At 43.2% G+C, this 9,016-nt stretch overlaps 1 non-coding gene across 1 annotated transcript; it reads right to left on the bottom strand.

Annotated features, from left to right (window-relative positions):
- Positions 1-7,826: 7,826 nt before the first annotated feature.
- Positions 7,827-7,901, bottom strand: Trnat-ugu. The gene has a single exon. It is a non-coding gene; the product is annotated as a tRNA-Thr (tRNA).
- Between the last annotated feature and the right edge of the window lie 1,115 nt (positions 7,902-9,016).

Genomic DNA, 9,016 nt, shown 5'->3' with positions numbered 1-9,016 from the left:
TGCTCGCAGCATGCGATGACCAACTCACCGTTTCCCACAAAACATAACCGAAACCCCACATTAAAACACACACAATATTCAATAGGCCTTATTTGAGTGCTCAGTCTTTCTGGAAAAGTTCATGAATTGAGCTAAAATCAGGTAGTAAAGCGAATAAGTTGTACCGAATTCGACAAGCGTCTTATGAAACGACTTCACAGAGACGTTTCATCGTATTATATCTTTTGTCTAAACAGCACGAATGAGGCAGTTGCGCTCTTCACCTGACAAAGTAATAATGGTTAACTCGTCACAGGTTGCCTAGTACTGTCGTCACACGCCAATATTCTTCATGTGACACTCAATACACAATCCTCACGGCAATACACATCGTGGGTGTCCGGCGCGGTTGTCGCGTAATCACGTTGTACAAATGAACACTTAAACACATCAAACAAATCACTCAGTTAACGCCATTTACGTATTTGCTGGAGGTCAGCCATTAAACAAGTGTAAACGCGGTCGGTCGCCCTGCCGAAATCCGCTCTGCTCACTTAGTAGCTAACAACTTATTTGCTGGGAGTCTCAACGATGACTGCTCTCGGGCACACTGGCGCTCGACTGTCGATAGTACCTACTCCGACCTACGTGAGGCAAAGATATATTGTTTTCAATACGTAAGGGGCCATTCACCCTTTACAATACCCTTCCGCATTTAGCGTTTTATGAAGCGAAATAAGGGGGCCACGCACTAACAATAAAAATCACACCATACCACCATGTCCTCCAACTTCACTGTTGCCTCTACATACTACGACAGGTAATATTCTCCAGACATTCGCCTAAGCTAAATCCTTTTATCCGGTTGCCACAGGGTATACAGTTATTCGTCGCACCAAATCACTGGTTTCGAGTCATCCGCTATCCAAAAAAATGGCTCTAAGCAGTATGGGACTTAACATCTTAGGTCATCAGTCGCCTAGGCTTAGAACTACTTAAACTAAGGACATAACACACATCCATGCCCGAGGCAGGATTCGAACCTGCGACCATAGGAGCCGTGTGGTTCCGGACTGAAGCGCCTAGAACCGTTCGGTCACAAGAGCCGGCCATCCGCTATCCAGTGACATCGATCTTTACAGCATAACAGTGACTACAGAAATATCTGACTTACGAGCACCTGCCTGAACATCATACGCCATTCTTTTTAACTCCGTACGCACAGTCACTGTGCTAGATGGACTGCTAGTAGTTCTCTGGAACTCGCGAGTGATTCCTTCTGCTGATTTCATGCAATTTTTAACAACCATCCTCCTCAATGCACGACTGACCCCGTTCATCAGTGCTTGAGGTCCACTTTGTAGTACTTTAGTTGGAGTTGTTTCTTCGTGTTTCCAACACCGCCATACCGTCAACAGGCAACTTAGTCAGCTTAGAAGCGTTGGAATATGGCGGATGGATTTGTTAGTCAGGGACACAAAGTAGTGACCAGTCCATATTCGAAGTCATTGAACTCTCCTGATCAACCGGTTCTGCTGTTTACTGCCTCTCTACCGAAAACACAGTATTCCCCACTTCCTTTTACGAGAAGTGTTTTTTAAGTAAGGTCCGTTTTGTTGTAGACACTAGTAGTTCGTGCGCAAACCGCAACGAGCGCGTGCGTCATGTACCGGCATGCCTCGGGAAGAACTGTGCTCAGTTTCAGCTCTGTAGCTAACCTGTACGTTTCTGTTCTGTGCTTTCAAAATGTTTATAACTATCAACTCGCCCGCTGCGTGTGAGGTTCGCTCAGTGGTACGATTTTTGTCCGCAAGGAACCTGTCTGCTGCATAAATACATCGACAGATTTGCGAAGTGTACGGTGATACTGTTATGAGTGAAAGCAAAGTGCGGAAGTGGGTTCGAGAATTCAAAGATGGCCATGACAACGTCCATGCTGAGGACCGCTCTGGTCGCTCTTCTTTGATTACAGACGATTTCGTGGCTTCAGTTGAAGCGAGGATTCGTGAGAACAGGCGCTTCACACTAACAGGTCTCTCAAACGAATTTCCTGGCGTGTCGAGATCAGTGCTTTACAACATTTTTTCTGAACACCTAAAGTTTAGGAAACTGTGCTCCCATTGGGTCCCGAAACTCCTAACAGAGGACCACAAAAATCAAAGATTTGAGTGTGCGATGAAGTTCTTGACTCGTTATCACGAAGAAGGTGACGGCTTCTTGAGTCAGATCGAAACATGGGTTTCGCATATCACGCCCGAATCGAAGCAACAGAGCATGGAATGGAGACACACACAATCGCCTGTAAAGGCGAATGCCAAACAGACTCTGTCCCAGCGCAAAATCATGGCGTCGGTGTTTTGGGATAGGCATGGTGTTTTTTTGGTCGACTTCATGCAATGAGGAACCACTATCAATGCAGAAGCATACTGCCAAACCCTGAGAAAGCTACGCAGAGCGATTCAAAACAAAAGATGCGGTATGTTGACAAAGGGAATTGTCCTTCTCCATGACAATGCAAGACCTCACACTTCAGGTCGGACTCACGATTTATTGGACAATTTTGGATGGGCAGTTTTAGACCACCCACCCTACAGTCCTCATCTTGCGCCGAGCGATTACCATCTGTTCCTCCTCCTCAAACCACCTCAGTGGCAATCGTTACAATGATGACGACGACGTGAAAACGGCAGAGCGGCAAGTTTTTATGAAGAGAGTATTTTAAAATTGCTTGAGAGGTATGATACGTGTTTCAACAAACTTGACAACTATGTCGAAAAATAGAGTGAAGTATGTACTTTCTGAAAATAAATTTACTTTTTTGAAATAACCTTTCGTTGTGTACTGATTTTCAAACGGACCTTACTTAAATAACATGCCTCGTACATCTAGTGGTCAATTACGCATTATATAGGGGTGTCCGGATAGTTTTGATCAAATAGTGTTTATAACTGAGCTCTCATGAATATAAAACTATTCCTCAGTTCCCAGCTTCTCACTCTCGTGAGAGTCGTTCTTTGTCCTGCACAACTAGCAGGTGGGGTAGGAGTGATGAGGTAGCCAGCGACTGAGGTACCATACTGCTTTTCAAAATAACCTCAATTTTTGTGGAGCGTTATCCTATGTGGATGTCTCGTTCTGTTAGCTATCAAATACGCAATATACTAGTGGCTATAAAGCAACGAACTGCGCATATCCTGCCCGCATCTGAGGTACCATACTGCTTTTCAAAATAACCTCATTTTTTGTGGAGCGTTATCCTATGTGGATGTCTCGTTCTGTTAGCTATCAAATACGCAATATACTAGTGGCTATAAAGCAACGAACTGCGCATATCCTGCCCGCATCTCGTGGTCGTGCGGTAGCGTTCTCGCTTCCCACGCCCGGGTTCCCGGGTTCGATTCCCGGCGGGGTCAGGGATTTTCTCTGCCTCGTGATGGCTGGGTGTTGTGTGCTGTCCTTAGGTTAGTTAGGTTTAGGTAGTTCTAAGTTCTAGGGGACTGATGACCATAGATGTTAAGTCCCATAGTACTCAGAGCCTTTTGAACCATTTTTGAACTGCGCATATCCCTTGCAAATCGGTGAGAAGTTCGAGAAGGCAATTAAGAAGGTAGCCCCAGGTTGTTGGACAACGAAAATACGAAGAAATGGCTTTGAAACCAGGGTTCGTGGAACCAGAAGTCTATGCACTCTTCACGATGTTTAATACCATGGCCAGCTTCCGGATTATCCAGTCGCTTGATATTTGTCACTGTAATTAACCATCAACACCGGATACTATCGGTTCCGTGATTAAGAGCAGCTACACTACTCGAATGTTACACGTGTGTGCTAGTTTCCTGCTCTGCTAGCGTGCAGGTTTCACATCCGTATGTCAGGATACTCTGTGTAAAAGTCTGAACAAGTTTATCTTAGTGTGGAAGCTGTTGCGCTTTGTTCATTAGAAGGTCCTTCTTGTTTTGGAAGGAACGCTTGACCAGTGTTATTCTTTTCCTGATTTCCTTGAGGAATCCATTGTTTTCCTCCGCAGTACTCCCGAGGTAGTGAAATTCGGTTACTTTCTCGACTTGCTCATTGTCTATCTTTATGTTAGTCTTGCCTCCACCTCTTTTCTTGTCTAAAACCATGACTTTGCCTTCTTGGTATTTACACTGAGGTGACAATACTTCCTAATATCGTGTCGGATCTTCTTTTGCCCGGCGTAGTGCAGCAGTTCGACGTGCCATGGACTCAATAAATAACTCGTTGGAAGTCCCCTGCAGAAATATTGAACCATGCTGTCTCTACACCCGTCCATAATTGCGGAAGTGTCGCTGGTGCAGGATTTTGTGCATGAACTGACATCTTGATTATGTCCCAAAAATATTCGATGTGATTCTTGTCGTGCCATCTGGGTGGCCAGATAATTCTCTCGAATTGTCCAGGATATTCTTAAAAACGAAGCGCAAACAACTGCGGTCCAGTGACATGGCGCATTATCATCCACTGCTAACATGAAGTCCATGAATGGCGGCAAATAGTACCGAAGTAGCCGAACATAATCATTTCCAGTCAATGATCGGTTCAGCTGGACCAGAGGAGGACAGCCCACACCATTACGGAGCCACTACCAGATTGCACAGTGCCTGGCTGATAACTTGGATCGTGGCCTCGAGGAGTCTGCAACACACTCGAACCCTACCATCAGCTCTTACCAACGGAAATCGGGACTCATCTGACTAGACCACGGTTTTCCAGTCGTATAGGGTTCAACCGATACGATCACGACCACAGGAGAGGCACTTTAGGCGATGTTTTACTGTTACCAAAGGTACTCGCATCAGTCTTTGTTGCCAAAGCCAATTAACGACAAATTTCACCGCACTGTCCTAACGGACTGTCCCGTATTGACTTCTGTGGTTATTTTACGTAGTGTTGATTGTCTATTAGCACTGACAGCTCTACGCCAACGCCGCTGCTCTCGGTCGTTAAGTGAAGGGCGTCGGCCACTGCGTTATCTTTGGTGACAGGTAATGTCTGAAATATGATATCCTCAGTACGCTCTTGACACTGTGAATCTCGGAATACTGAATTCACTAACGATTTCCTCAATGGAATGTCCCATGCATCTAGCTCCGTCTACCATCCCGCATATAAGGTCTGTTAATTCCCGTCGCGCAGCCATAATCACGTCTGAAGCCTTTTCACGTGAATCCCCTCAGTACTAAAAACTGCTCCGCCAATGCACCGCCCTTTTTATACCTTGTGTACGCGATACTATCGCCATTTGTATTTTTGCATATGGTTATCGCATGACTTCCGTCTCCACAGTTTATATTAAGATGTAATTTTGTTATTCCTTCATTTAAGACCTGAGTCTGCCACTACTGCAATGTCACCGATGAATCTGATGTAGAGAAAATAACTATTGTGGCAGTACCGTCTGATATATCGGTTTTGCGATAATAGCTAAAATATTAGCTTAATGTTGTTAACCATGCTCGAGGGAAACACAGAATTAGTGACTTCCCTTGTAAGCTTCTGCGTTTCAGCGTGCTGAGAGGAATTCTTGGTCGTCACTGTGGCGAAAGTTGCGAATCCTCCCGGGGCGAGTCGAGGAGTAGGTGCAGTGACTTATGGCCGCGAGAGCAGACCGAGGGAGAGAGAGGGAGAGAGAGAGAGAGAAAAAGAGAGAGAGAGAGAGAGGGGGGGAGGGGGAGGGGGAGGGGGAGGAAGGGAGGAAGGGAGGGGGAGAGAAGAGCCTGATCGCAGCCTGGTGCAGTTTTCGCTGAATCGATCGCGTAATTGTCGCCCTTTCTAGCGTTAGCGCTGCTTTTGGTCTGAGCAGCTCACAGTTTGCAAGAGCAACTATGTAACTCGTAATGCTTTTCAGTGCCTTTGCTTATTAGGATACTGAATGTGGTTTCAAACTGCATTTGTGAGCTGCACAGCTTTTGAAAAGCCAATCGCGATTCAATAGAAATGTTATGTTCACTTAGAGGTTTCCATCGCCTTGTTACGAGAACAGTCTGTCCCAAGTGAGCTTGGCTCAATCAATCATTTATTGTACTTTTCAGCAAATCAACGTGCATTCCATTTTGAAAGATTTTAGTTAGATTTTTCAGAGGTAATTGCTCTTTCATGGAGTTTCAAGTAAGCAATCATTTTTGTCTCAATTACGAATAAACATTCACTTAAATTGTAAAGTAATTTAGAGAAAATATCTCCCATGTTTGAAAGAATAAATCAAGTATTTAAAAGAACTGATTTGTTTTCCAGCCTTTTTTTATTGTCCTGCTATAATTCAGGTTAGGCTTTCCTTATTAGATAACGAATGTGACCTATTTCTTGTAAGTGAATTGTGCCCTTACTGTGACGACGTTCCATTGTATTGAAGTTGCCGCTACGTGGAACTGTTTTTGTGTGACAGGAAATTTAAATAATTGGTTCAAATGGTTCAAATGGCTCTGAGCACTATGGGACTTAACATCTATGGTCATCAGTCCCCTAGAACTTAGAACTACTTAAACCTAGCTAACCTAAGGACATAACACAACACCCAGCCATCACGAGGCAGAGAAAATCCCTGACCCCGCCGGGAATCGAACCCGGGAACCCGGGCGTGGGAAGCGAGAACGCTACCGCACGACCACGAGATGCGGGCTAAATAATTGGTAATGCAAATGACTAACGAGAACTGCTCTCATTTGCATCCAATACAGTCTTGAAATCACAGAGCTTTCTTAATTACTGTGATTAGCAGTTTTCTGGGTTAAGGCGATATAAGGCTTACATCGGTGTGGATATCGTTTATGTGTTGAGTACGTAAGTGTGGCAGGCAGATAGCACCCTCCATTGGCGAGCCCCAGTATGTCACACATACAGCAGCGATCAACAACACATGGATAACATTTCAGTACCATTTGACACCAGTCGTCTTAAGGAAGATGAGGGCGGCCACAACTGTCTCACTCCCCTTCTGTTCTTGCTTCTTTCTTGCTACTGTTAATATCAATTTCACTGCTTTGACTTTTATATATACCCAAAACCAATCGCCTGTCCCCCCCCCCCCCCCCCCCCCGAAGTCTTATTTTGGACACTGTTTTAAATGTTTGTTCGAGGTGAACATATGGGATGTATGTTTTTATGTTTACTTACAGTCTTCTTTCCAATATTTGACGTAGTGATTCTCTCGTCCTTTTCCCTTTTCTGAATCCAAATTGATCATTGGCTAAATTCCATTCTACTCTCTTTTAAATCCTCTCATTAGCTATTAACGGAGATGTTTTATACATGTAGCAGAATGGCTAGTGTTCTTTAGTTTGTACAATCTTTTGCATTTGTCCTCTTGGGTAATGCAACAGTTCTCCATTCTGTGAAGTCACATGGTATGATACCGTCTTGATAACATTTAGATACATCAGTAAATAATTTACTTTTGATGTTTTCATTGCTGTTTTGTAGGAGTTCTTCAGAGATTTTATCCATACCTGTTGCTTTATTTGACTTTAACCTATTTAGTGCAAGGAAGAACTCTTCTTTTACTATCGGTGAATCCTTATTGTTTTCATCAATTAGTTTGTCATGTTCAGTATATGCATCTAAACTTCAGTTTCATCACCATTGTAAAGGTTTTCAGTATTATCTTCCCTTTTGTTACTTACATCTTATATGACAAATAAGTTTCACATTTTTGTCTCTCACTATCTTACTCTTGGTTCTCTGTCTGTGTTGTAACAGTTTAGCCTTGTAGGAAGCTTCATCCTGTTTCCATATTTAAACTTATCTTCCATTTAAATGATGACTAACTGAAACCTTCAGCTGCCGACAGGTGTTGTTGATATACCTCGATGTGGACAGCTGAAAATGTGTGCCCCGACCGGGACTCGAACCCGGGATCTCCTGCTTACATGGCAGACGCTCTATCCATCTGAGCCACCGACGACACAGATGAATAGCGCGACTGCAGGGACTTATCCCTTGCACGCTTCCCGTGAGACTCACATTCCCAACTGTCCACAATTCATGTAATGTACCTTATAGACATTTGCCCATCCACTCATTATCTTCATTTGTTTGATAATTTTTTTCATGTCACTTTTCTTTCTCTAAACGGCCGATCCTTGTTTTGTTTTTTCTGTGCTTTATATTGATCAGGACATTTTTGTTTTTGTCAGTAAGTTTCAATATTTCGGGGATCATCCATGGGTTCCTACGCTTTAGCGTCTTTATTCCTAATACACCTGTGGCTGCGTATTTTATATCTGACTTCATAATATCACAACTGCTTTCTTTGCTGTCTGAATCCGTTGCTGCATGGTTTAACTTCTGCACAACCTCTGCATCTTAAAATTTATACAGTGCCCGTTTCTGTGGCTATTCAGCTGGAAGTTCTTAAATCTGATAATGCACTTCTCCACAACAAGTTTATGGTCACTATCTATATTAGCGCCGGCCGAATTGCTGTAAAATGTTGATCAGAGCATATCTATCAGTTGAGGCACGTGTCGCTTAAAAAATCTACAAAAGTAATGCGTATTTCAAGTTTCTGGTTTTCCTCGTAAAACTGGAAATTTGGACGGCTGAAGGTGTTTTGATTTTTTGTGCTGAACATCTCAGGTTCTGCAACCATTTTGTATAACGATGGACTTACAGGGTAACTTATAATTTTTTTTAGATTTAGTAATTGCTCTGCACAAGACCTTCCCTTCCCAAATCCTGCTGGATACTCTTAGTCGAGTAGTCCTTCAGCTCTTTTTAAAATTGTTAGGACCAGTTTTCTTTCCTTTTTCTTTGGAATGGACATAATAATGCCGACATCCATTCTGATGGTAAGCTGTTTGTTGTCCAGATTTCATTAATTATTTCTCTTGGGTGTAGAATAATGTTGTGACTGGAGTGTTTTCACAACTCAGTAATTATTTTGTCTTATACTGCTGCTTTGTTATCTTTAAGTTGTTTTATGATTTACCTGATTTCCTCTATTGTTGGTGGCTTTGAATTTAATAGTATTTGGATTACACTATAACACTAAAATTATTCTTTTGCATGAAATACAGTT

Source organism: Schistocerca piceifrons, chromosome 1 (genome assembly GCF_021461385.2).
Source record: "Schistocerca piceifrons isolate TAMUIC-IGC-003096 chromosome 1, iqSchPice1.1, whole genome shotgun sequence".
In the NCBI taxonomy this organism is placed as follows: Eukaryota; Metazoa; Arthropoda; class Insecta; order Orthoptera; family Acrididae; genus Schistocerca; species Schistocerca piceifrons.
This window is presented reverse-complemented; position numbering and strand designations above follow the sequence as displayed.